The sequence below is a fragment of the Lutjanus erythropterus genome, chromosome 6 (genome assembly GCF_056507025.1).
Source record: "Lutjanus erythropterus isolate fLutEry1 chromosome 6, fLutEry1.hap2, whole genome shotgun sequence".
Taxonomy (NCBI): domain Eukaryota; kingdom Metazoa; phylum Chordata; class Actinopteri; order Lutjaniformes; family Lutjanidae; genus Lutjanus; species Lutjanus erythropterus.
Window position 1 is genome coordinate 42275143 of NC_139322.1, and position 9814 is coordinate 42284956.

The 9814-nt window shown below is 41.9% G+C and overlaps 1 pseudogene; it reads right to left on the reverse strand.

The window, feature by feature from the left end:
* Nucleotides 1–3240: 3240 nt before the first annotated feature.
* Nucleotides 3241–9554, reverse strand: LOC146326224 (uncharacterized; annotated as a pseudogene).
* Between the last annotated feature and the right edge of the window lie 260 nt (nucleotides 9555–9814).

Genomic DNA, 9814 nt, shown 5'->3' on the forward strand with positions numbered 1-9814 from the left:
CAACTATCCAGCTAGTACTTTAAACTATATTGGTCTTTTTCAGCCAAATAAACTCATCAGCTGCTCAAAGTGCAGTTCACTGCTGCCTTCGACGCCAGCCAATCAGAGAGTACAGCTTTGTTCCTGTGTACCAGATCAACCAATAAGAATAAGAGACAGTTGTTCACCAGTGGTTGAAAGTACATTTACTCAAGTACTATGGAAAATTGACATTCTTTACTTCTTTTCACTCACTACATTTAAGAGGGAAATGTTGTACTTTTTACTCCACTACATTACTGGCAAGTATAGTTACTAGTTACTTTTTACATTAAAATCACATATATGCTTCTATGATATGATACAGTAATATAGTACTAATCAACCCATTAAGTACCCTATCTCAAATTGGTTACACATCATGAACTACAACATTATAATGCACATGTATTACTTATTGATAAAATCAGTATTACAGCAGCCATTCCTCATAATGAGTACTTAAAGTATATTTGGCTGATAATACTTCTGCAATCTCATTTAAGTGCTCTTTTAAATTGTAATGGAGTACTTTTTTACTTTTACTTTACTTGGTACTTCTACTTTTACTTAAGTAAATGGTCTGAGTACTTTTCTCACCACAGTTGTCCACAAAAATACTGTAGTACTGTACTTAAGTAGAATTTTGAAATACTTCACTTGAATATTTCTACTCCTCTACATTTCAGAGGGAACTATTGTACTTTTTACTCCATTACTTGACGACTACAGCTACTGGTTAGTTTTTACATTAAAATCATATGATGTTTTTATATGATACAGTTATGTAGTACTAATCAACCCATTAGTAGCCTGTCTCAAATTAGCTCCACATTGACACACTACAATGTTAAAATTCGTTATTTATAAAATATGTATAATGTAATAGCATGTACTTATATAACATTTTGAACACAGCCATTTGTCATAATGAGTACTTTTGATAATTTAAGTATATTTGGCTGATAATACTTTTGTACTTTTATTCAAGTTACAATTTGAATTCAAGATTTTACTTGTAATGGAGTACTCTTACACCATGGTATTTCTACTGTTATTTAAGGAGAGGATCTGAGTACCAGCACTGCTGTCCAAAATCAAAGACAGAAAGAAAAACATTTTACAAATATGAAGAGACACCTTTATCAATAAATACACCAATTTAATTTTATATAGCCATATAATAGTGATTGTTTTAAAACAAAAATACACACCATTAAAAAATAAATATCTGTCTGAATCAATTCTTCCCTATATGTCATTACAGCCTAATACTCAAACATTTGCAACACTGATGCAACATCTGTACAGATGTTAGTAGTAGCAGTAATATTGTCATATGGTAACATCTACATGGTACATCTTTCTTTGCAATTTTCAGTTTAACTGTACCTTCACTTGTATGTGTGCATCTTACTCAAGTGGAGATTTTGCTTTACACAGTTTTATTTTCTTTACTGTTTCTTGAATCTTCATGGCGAAAACGTTTGTTCCCAGGATGGTAGATGGACAGCATATGTTCCTTATCTCACCTCATGAAGACAGTGGAGCTCCTCCTCCTTTTAACAACAAACACACACACACACACACACACACACACACACACACACACACACACACACACACACACACACACCTGTGGTGAAGGTCTGCAGAATTACATCAACTTGAGAACAAACTGAGTTACTGATGATCTCCAGTTTACCACTTGACCTAAAAGGAAGCAACAATCAGCCTTGGGGGAGCTGGTTGGTTGGTTGGTTAGTTGGTTGGTTGGTTAGTTGGTTTGAAAGCCACCTGTTCTAAGGAATTATTCTGTTCCATGACCTCACAGATGATGTCACATGTAAGATAATGTTGACTAGTAAGCTTGTTTTGTGACCTCATATTTGACATCATATATTGCTGCTACTGCAGACCTGTTGGGAGCATCCCATCGATTTGAGGACGAGCTGAGTTGCTGATTAGCTTCCATGTTTCCCACTCTGACCTAAATGTGAGCGTGCAATAAGCAGCTTTTGGAAAGTTGGTTGGTTGGTTGGCTGGTTGGTTGACTCAGTAGCAGTAGTTGTGCTACGCCTCATGTACCATTGAATTTCTTACATTTTACTTGGTTGGACTGCAACAAAACTGAGAAGACATCTACTGCTCAAAAAAATTAAGGGAACACTTTGCAGTGTGTATAGCCTCCACGTGCCTGTATGCATTTCCAACAATGGTTGGGCATTCTCCTGATGAGACGGCAGATGGTGTCCTAAGGGATCTCCTCCCAGACCTGGATCAGGGCAGCAGTGAGCTCCTGAACAGTTTGATACATCAATACATAATGTCCAAGAGGATCTCAATTGGACTGAGGTCTGGAGAACGTGAAGGCCAGCCAATAGCATCAATGCCTTCATCATCCAGTAACTGCCCACTGCTGGTACCACCTCATGCTACCAGTAGTGACAAGAGCACTAGCAAAATGCAAAACAGAAGAATCAGTCAGGAAGGGCAAGGAGGGAGATATGGTCTGGGGCACCATCTGCAAAAACATTCCCTTTTTGAGGGTTGTCTTGCCTTTTCTTCTTCTGTCCACCTTTTGTTTCTTTCATTTGAACCAAAGCAGGTGAAAGTAATTCACAATTTCTTACGCTTCATGACAGGACAGATTGATATCCCAGAAGTGTAACTGACTTGGTGTCATGCTGTGATGATTAAGTGTTCCCTTCATTTTTATGAGCAGTGAAAAAACTTTTGTATGCGATCTAAATGTCTAATATATTTTCACTCTTTAAACAAATTTAGCCTACCATATCCAAACTGATGACATCATGCTGGGGTCACATGACAGGATAATAGTGTACAATATATGACACTATTTGTGAGGTCATGGAACAGAATAATTCCATCATAGATGATGTCACACTTCCGATATCACCATTGGCTCTGATGATGTCACTGCTTCTGAAGAATTATTGTGTTCTGTGACCTCACAGATGATGTCACAATTAAGATAATATCATGGGTTCTGATCAGTGGTGGACAGTAACTAAGTACATTTACTTGATGTATGTGAAGGTTCTCAGTCATCAAGTCATGGTATTCGTAACAAGGGTTGTCATAGGCAACTGGACTTGATAGAGTTCTTGAACACGTTCCACCTCTCATCCAAGAAGTTTCTTCAGTTCTGACTGACTAGTTGGGAGTTAAGGTATTAAACCTATGTGGGGTTGTTAACACCTAGCCACCCCATGAGCCCACCCTTCCATTGTGTGAACTGTCAGGGTCACCTGGAGGGAAGTGTGAATGAGAGTCGTCAAGGTTCCTGCCATCATATGAGTTGTTAGAGTCACATGAGGGTAGGTTGGTATCCAACTGCCTGGGAAGTGATCTTAAAACTGTATTGTATGTGACAGATAGGTTATGTCTTAGACCTCCTCCTCCGTTGAGGGATGGCCACTCCAGCTTAAAAAATGGCCTCTAACTCCTCTCACAAACCATCTGTCTTTCCTGGCCAAAATGTGAACATTGCTATCTTCAAAGGAGTGTCACTGTAGATGGACTGCTGAGTCCTGACCTGAGGAACTGGCTCTCCTGTGTTGTGCTATGTGCTTATGTAGTGGTAGTTTCATCTCTCTGATGTACAGGTCTGAGCACTCCTCACTACACTGGACTGCATACACCACATTTTCCAGCTTGTGTCTGGGTGTTTTGTCCTTCGGGTGGAAAAGCTTTTGCCTCAGGGTGTTTCTGGGCTTGAAATGTATAGGAATGTGATGTTTGTTAAAAATCCTCCCACGTTTTTCCAAAATGCCCGCAATGTAAGGAATAACAATGTTTTTCCTTTGGATGCTGTTTTCTTCTCTCTCAGACCTGTTTCTTTTGTTGGTTTTGATGACGGTCCAGTTTGGGTAACCACAGGTTTTGAGAACTGCCCTGATGTGCTTCAATTCCTTATCCCTCCCCTCCGTACTGGTTGGAATGTTCTGTGCTCTGTGATGGAGGATTCTCATAATAATAATAATAATAATAACTTCATTTATATAGCACCTTTCATACATAACATGTGCTTTACAACGTGGCATTAAAAATGATAACATAGGTTAAAACACACAAGACAGAAATACATATAATCACAATTATAACATCAAATCAGTGTAAAAAATTAAAAACAGCAGTATGGTATTAAAAAGACGTAATAGAGAATCACAAAGAAAAAGGAAAAAAATGAGAATCGATATATGAAAACATCAAAAATCAAAATGATTCTTAGTAATATAATATCTTATAAATAAGCAGGCAAATGCATATAGTAAAAAATTACAGACGAGGGTAGAAATGTATTACACTAACTAAAAGCTTGCCTGAACAAGTAGGTTTTCAGTTGAGTTTTAAAAGTGCCAACAGAGCTCGCATGGCTGAGGTAAGTGGGCAGAGTGTTCCAGAGTCTTGAAGCATAGTAGCTAAAAGCAGTTACCCCCCTTTTTTGTGGGCTACTTTAGGAACATTTAAGATACCAGCGTTGGCAGAGAAGAGTGCTCTTGTTGGTTGATATGGAATTAAAAGCTCAGAAATGTATGAAGGTGCTATATTGTTAAGAGCTTTATATGTGAGTAAAAGAACCTTAAAATCAACTCTAAAAGAAATGGGGAGCCAGTGCAGGGAAGCTAAAACAGGAGTAATGTGCTCTCTTTTCCTTGTCCTTGTTAAAAGTCTAGCAGCAGAGTTTTGGACTAACTGAAGTTTTCCAATCAGTCTCTTTGGTAGGCTGATAAGCAGTGCATTGCAGTAGTCCAACCTGCTAGTGATAAAAGTATGTACTAATGTCTCTGCATCCTGATTTCCTAAAAAAGGCATGACTTTGGCAACATTCCTCAGGCGAAAGAAGGCTGCCTTGGTTACTGTGCTAATGTGGGCTTCAAAGTCCAAGATGACACCAAGACTATCAACTTGTGATCTGGTTTGTTAAGCCAAGTTTCCAAGTATGTTAAAAACTACCTCTGTCTTGCATTTTGGCCCTAGCAGTAGTATTTCTGTTTTTATCTTCATTCAGTTTCAAAAGATTGTAATTCATCCAATGTTTTATTGCTTCTAGACAGGCAATCAGAGAGGGAAGGGCATTTGGGTTGGTTGGTTCAACAGAAATATACAATTGGGTATCATCGGCGTAGCTATGGAAATTTATGCTGAATGTGTTAATAATGTGACCTAATGGGAGCATATATAAGGAAAAGAGCAGAGGACCAAGACAGCTTCCTTGTGCAATACCAAAGGGTAGATGGTGTTTCGCAGAGACATGATTACCCATACTGACATAAAAACTCCTACCAGTTAAATAAGACTGAAACCAGTCTAAAGCGCTGCCAGAAAGACCAACCCATCTTTCAAGATGATTGATTAGTATTGAATGATCAATGGTGTCAAATGCTGAGCTTAGATCCAACAGGATGAGGACTGACACTTGATTCAAGTCAGTAGCATGTCTGAGGTCATTCACTATTTTGATTAGAGCTGTTTCTGTGCTATGATTGGGCGGGGCGGGGAAGAAGTCAGCCTGACTGGAAGTGACCAGTGTCAAGACAGAGCCTCTCTGGTCACCTTGACATGTGGTGGAAACCAGTCAAAATGCCCAAGCATTAAGAACTGTATGGAATATGTTGTGCGTTAAAATACAAGCACCCAGCTTGCTGGAATGGATGCAGCCCTTTAGATAAAAAGACAGACAGTTCCAGAAGAGGTTAAAATTGTCAATAAAAACCATGTTATGCACCGTGCAAGCAGACTAGAGCCATGTGTGAAGGCTAAGAATCCAGCTAAAACGACTGACACTTCGGCCACGGCCATACCTCCAGCCCCATACCTCCACGGCCAAGTGGAGGTATGGGGCTGGAGATAAAAACATGCTTTCCACAGCTGTTCAACAAGTGGAGAAGCTTGCTAAAATCCTGTTTTAGTATTTCAGAGGTCTGGATGGAGACGTTGTTGCAGCCGACGTGGATGATGACATTCTTAGCACAGGTATGCTTCGCTAAGAGGCTGGGAATGTTGCCCATGATGTCCGCTACCTTAGCACCTGGGAAACAGTATGTCTCTGCTGACCTTCTCCTGACGTGCCTTATTATTGAATCACCTATAACAGGTAGTGGAAATGTAGATTTCGCCCTCTGTGAGGTAGCAGAGTATGGGGGCTGGACAGAGGAGATGGCGGAGTAACGGCCTTGTGGAGCCGGAGTGAAGTTCGTCATTGAATGGCAGGGCATGGGGTGAGAGGCTCGTCCAGGTATGTTCACTGAGGGAGATGGATATCTGCTTGACCCAGTTGATATGATGGGAGGTGGAAGAGGCTGCCAGTTCCCGGATAGTGGGGGGAAAATTATGCAGGTCGAGGATATCATATCAGTTCTCCAGCTGGATGCCATAGGCTGCAGGAGTGTGAGCAGAGAGCCTCCCTTTATTTTTGCGCTAGCCAACAGCAACCCAGGGCTCCGGGTGGAGTTGAATTGACTGGGGCTTTGGGCTTTGCCCCAAGGGATCCTCTGGAAAGGTCATTAGAGCAGGATTGGACGCAGCGCCCTGAGTGCAGGCGGCAGCAGGAGGAGTAGAGCCAGCGGCTAGAGTAGCAGCAGTATCAGCCAGCGGAGTGAAGCCAGCGATTGGAGTAAAGCCAGCGGCCGGAGTAGCAGCAGCAGCAGTCAGTGGAGTGAAGCCAGTGGACAGACCAGTAGCAGCGGGCATTGTGGGGCTGCGGAGCCGAAAGGGCACTGCGGCTGGAGCAGCAAGGGCGTTGGACAAATACAGAGCAGTGGCCTCCAGTTCTTCATTGTTGACAGAGACTTGTGTGGGGCCGAAGAGGATAATATCCAAGTGTCTCTCAGCTTCCTGGATTTTGTACAGCGTGAATATCCTCTGCTTCAGCTCGATGATCTTTTTGCCAAGGTAGACAGTGGGTAAGTGGGGCCATGGCCACTTTAGTGTGTGTGCACAGCTTGTTTATCTGTTAGCCTAAGATCAAGGTGCCCGATTGCTAAAATCCTTACTCCAATTTAAAAATATAATTAAAAACATTCACGGTATTAAAAGTGTAACGTGAAATATGCCTAAAACTACATAAAAAGTCACTTTATGACACAGCCGTTCAGCAGAGAGACAAAAACGCTGACAGAAGGCAGACGCATGCGTAGTGATGACCCCTGGTTTGTGTTCCAGTGGGTGGTGTGAGCCAAAAAGGAGATACTGGTCTGTGTGTGGGTTTCCTGTAAACATTGATGCTGAGGCTTCTGTCCTCTTCAATGTGCTCTGCACAATCCGAAAAGGCCAGACTGTTGCCTCGGACATCCTCTGTGCTGAAATTGATGTTTTTGTCCACTGCATTGATACGGTCCATGAAGGCTTTAACCTCCTGTGTCTTGATTTTGATCCAGGTGTCGTCAACATATCTGAAGCAGTGGCTTGGAGGTGTTCCTCTGTAGGAGTACAGGGCTCTGCTCTCTTTTTCTTCCATATGGAAGTTAGCCACTATTGGGGACACAGGTGAGCTCATAGCATAGCCATGTTTCTGCCTGTAAAAAACCCTGTTAAACTGGAAATAGGTGGTGGTCAAGCAGAGGTCAAGCAGGGCACAAATGTGGTCCATGGTGAGGTTGGTTCTGTGTTGTCCTGCAGCAGTTGTTTTCTTACAGTTGCAATTGCTTCTGTGGTTGTAATGCAAGCGAAAAGTGAGGTAACATCATAGGACATCATGGTTTTAGTGGCAAAATCCTGTGGGTTCTTGATGTGGTGAGTGTTGAGTGTTTCTAACCAAAGGAACCAAAATTGTGACCAGTGTTTAGCAATGTTGTATTGGACAGAGCTGATGCTGCTGATGATGGGTCTGAGTGGGGCTCCCTCCTTGTGTTTCTTAGGGTCCATACATGCGAGGAATAGCTTCTCCCAGGTATAGACGGTAGTACAGCTGTCTGTCAATGGCTTGATTTTTTTCCAGTTGTTGTAAACAGCAGATTACTTTCTTCTTGTAGCTGCTGGTAGGATCTCACCTAAGTGTTTCATAGGCAGATGTGTCACTAAGTAGACTGTTGTATGTGTTATATTTAGCACAACCGTGCATTTCCTTTTGTCTGCCGGGAAAATAGTGATGTCTTTGAAGAGATGTCAAAGCCTTCCTTTCTTGGATGGTCAGATTGGAAGGGGGTACCTTTGCACTGGTGAGGACAGCTGAGACTTTTAACCTGAGCTGCTCAGCCTCAGAGATAGCAAGCTGATTGTTCCTGATGGTGTTGTGCCCTTAAACAGGGGGGATGATAGCAGGAGATGAGTGACAAGGAACTACACGCAGCTCTGTCGTTTACTCAATTGTATTAAAATAATTTCACATGAACAACTTAATACCAAAATTCATTCATCATCTTACAAACACCAATACAACAACAGCTAACTTAAATGACGAGACTGAAAAACAAAACAGTGTAATATGGCTGCGCCGCCACGCGGTATCCAGTCCAAACATCGCCTCAAACCAGCACAAAACATGTCATTCCCTCCCAGTCAACATTACAATAACACAGAGTAACTACTGCTATGGTGTTCTGTACGTTCACAATGCTTTGTGTCCATCAATTACCTTAAACAGGGGGGATGATAGCGGGAGATGAGTGACAAGGAACTACACGCAGCTCTGTCGTTTACTCAATTGTATGGAGAAAGCAGAGCGCGTCTCCCCCTACCAGAGCCCTGAGGCATTACCAGCAGATTGCTGAGCAATCGATCTACAGCTCTGTATCACCTACCAACACTGGAACCCATAAGCAATGCAAAACAACAAACACATGTTTTGAACATATAATATTAACAATAATAAAGAAATATTAAATGAACCTTTTTTTCTAAATCAAACACTTCACCTGAAAAATAACAAATCTAAAGATTAATTACTTGTTTTGTCACATAATAACCTGTCACAATGGCTGATTCAGTTGCAGTGTACTGGTCTACCACCGGTACTTGTTCTGGTGTTACTGCAAAGTTCAGTCCTTTGGCCAGAACATCTTTCTCAGTTGTGTGAGGCTTCTGTCTGACAAATTCTTAACCCACTTGTCATGGGAATACGGTTGTGTTGTGTTCTTGTCCTTATTTCTTGTGTTCTGTAAGAACTGTTCAGTTGTGACCGGAGTGTCTGAAATGTATGACACTGGAGTTCTTTGCTCTTGTAGTGCTGTGATGCCTGGCCTTTTCCCACAAACTTGGGGACCTCCACCAGGGCTTCACTGGGAAGAAGTGATGCAAGATAATCAAGAACCTGGTCAAGCTTCACCATGAGAGCATCGATAGTGGAGTGTACCTGTCTCACTCTCTCATTTAATAATTGACTTTGCACCTCCTGTGAGGCATAGGCTGTTAGGGATTACCCTCTCTTGCCTGCATGTTAAATTGAAGTGCAAATGGTTTCTAAAGTCAGCAAGTTTTCTGGAAGTCTTCCCGTACTCCCACACCAGTCGAAGGGTGTTCGTCCCAAAGTGTGTAGCAACATGTCTGTGAAGGTTCTCAGTCATCCAGGTCATGTGTAGGCAACTGGACTTTATAGAGTTCTTGAAGACATTCCACCTCTCATCCAAGAAGTTTCTTCAGTTCTGACTGACTGGTTGGGAGTTCAGGTATTAAACCTATGTGGGGTTGTTAACACCTAGAGGGCATATGACTCATGAGCCCACCCTTCCATTGTGTGAACTGTCAGGGTCAAGTGTGAATGAGAGCCGTTAAGGTGTCATTAAGGTTGTTAAGATCCTGTTGTGGGATTTTTTGTGTCGGGGCGCTCCGTGCA